Below are 2,500 nucleotides of genomic sequence, written 5' to 3' on the forward strand. Positions count from 1 at the left end.
CTCCCTCCAACTTACCTACAGCTAGACGAATATCGGGTGCAGTGATCTCGCCCCAACAGGATTACAGCCTTTCTCGATGTTACTTTTGAGCTTCTAGCTTCCAGTTTGCTTTCATTCATGCTCCTGACGTGCTGTGAATGGCTGTTTATTTATTATGTATTTGTTTGTATTTTTGCTGGTTGTTTTTCGATTAGGATACAGATGAATATAACAGAAGGTAAGGTCATATTCATATATAAAATGAAGAGGGCTCCGCGTTTATAGATTACACAGTGGGGAGAACCACGTGCACATGAAAGTTCATTGTTTACCACGTTTTTCCGACTAAATAAGCGTTTGAGAAGATGTACCTGACAGTGTTAGAAAGTTAACAATAACACGCTTCAGATACTATAAGTGGAATACACAGAGTCTTAACAGATAGGTCTTCTAGAGGTACAGTAAAAGTCAACACTATGGGATTATATTTTTACGAGGAATTTAAAAACTTGTACCCCAGATACACACTTATTATTTGCTCCATGTGTTCGGCACCCCATACATTCATTAAATATGCTTCATTAAAAAACAAAAAAGCGATGTCAAAGATGCCATAAAATTCTGCATATGTTGTGAAATACAGACATGGCCGGATGGATGAAGATAGTAAATCAGATTGCTGCCTTAAGGTAGTGGCATTCGCTAACATCATCCTTAACTCCGTCTGCTTCCTCCCAGAACTAATTATTAGTGCTAAAACTGTTAATGTGCTGTCTCACAGCCCCCCCCCCCCCCTTAAGTCTCTGACTCTCTCTTCCCTCCCCACCTCACGTTTAAATGCAGATCAGTAGCAGACCGTGTGCTCAGTCTATTGCTGGCCCATTTTTCTTCACTCTGCTAATGCCAAAATCACATTCGGTAACTACATGCAAGACGGATAGAAGCTACATTTCTCAGGAGGTTCCCCGGCTAACCTAAAGGCCACTTGTCACGAGTTATCCCCACTGCCCAGGGAATTAGTGCCTCTGGGCAAAATAACCCTGTCTCACCGTTTGTAATCTTTTCCTGTCCATTGACTCTTTTGTTGATTTATTGTGCACTTTACTGCATCTGATGCTACTGACAGCACTATAAAATTAACCGTGGGTACATGTTCTTGTGTCTTTACCATTACAGTCTAATATAAAACATAATGCTTTCATTATTATTATTAGCAGAGGATATAGTGCTTTGTTCGTGACCTGTAATTTAGAACTGTCATTCCGCAAAAAAAAATAAAAAAGTATGCATCCAGACATTTGCTAAGTGGCAATGTATTCCTAAACATTTCACCACTGGATCAGGATTAGTAACTTCGAAATGTATTCTTCACGGACAGATCTAGCGATAACCAAAACTGTACGAACTCAAATGATACTGAATTCTGCTGATGTACCTTTTTTTAGCAAAACATGGCAAACTCCCCAACTTAGGTCTGGTGCACATTGGGGTATCACTATTCAGACAAAAGTTGTGGGGTGTTATTTGTTGTGAAATGTCCCGTTTCTTCCTATTCCAAGTAATTTAAATGGCCACTAAGCTACACTGCAGACTGAGAATTCCCACATGGGTGTAGCCAGGGATACGGTTTGTATTTAACTGAGTACATTTTTCCTAACTTCTCTCAAAGGTATTGTGCCTTATTGGAGCCGTAGTATTTGTAAACCTAATCTGCCACGTAGATCTGCACATAACTTGATTAGATACAGAAACATGCTTCTAAAAATAATCTTTGTTCTAACTGTCGGAGACAGCAATTGAAAATTAGGCATACATCTATTAAGCATATAGGGCAACATCCAGAGAAATGCATACATTTTCCAATGCAAAACAGACTGGATGGCCAACATACCAGAATGTAAGCAAAACTGAAAACTTCTGTCTACACACCTGAAATCATTCAAGTTTTGAAGTACTCTTTGCTGTTTTTCGAGTCTTCTTCATTAATGAACTACAGTTTCTAAGCTGACAGAAGAGTTCTCCGTTCAAGTTGACATCTTCTGAGTTGTTAAAGGAACTGTACCTGACGACAAATGCAACAACTACAAATACAGTTCAGTGTGGTAATTGTTTATGTATCTATGTATTTATTATCAGTTTTTGTTCATCACAAAATGTTTCTTTCATTTAACCCAGTTTCAAGAGTGAATGTACAAAGGAGACACAATTTAATGGACATTCCATTTGTTTTCTGCCTATATTTGATCCTGCAGTTTTTTTCTGTGAAATTTCAAATTATATTGATTAGGTATTTGTCATGTGGTTTGCTGTACAACATATCCATTTTTGTTGAGGTGAGTCAGTGAATCGGAGATGGATAGGTAGCTGCATATAAAAAGTTTACATCCTTAAGAAGATATAGAGTTTAGATCTCCAGTTTAATCACAATGCCAATAAAAAGTCCTGAATGTAGGTTCAGAATACTGTTACATTCTTTTAAATGTGATCTCTCAGACACAGAAACACAGTTTCACACACCAGC

The sequence above is a fragment of the Protopterus annectens genome, chromosome 6.part0 (genome assembly GCF_019279795.1).
Source record: "Protopterus annectens isolate FY-2018-M chromosome 6.part0, PAN1.0, whole genome shotgun sequence".
NCBI lineage: Eukaryota > Metazoa > Chordata > Ceratodontiformes > Protopteridae > Protopterus > Protopterus annectens.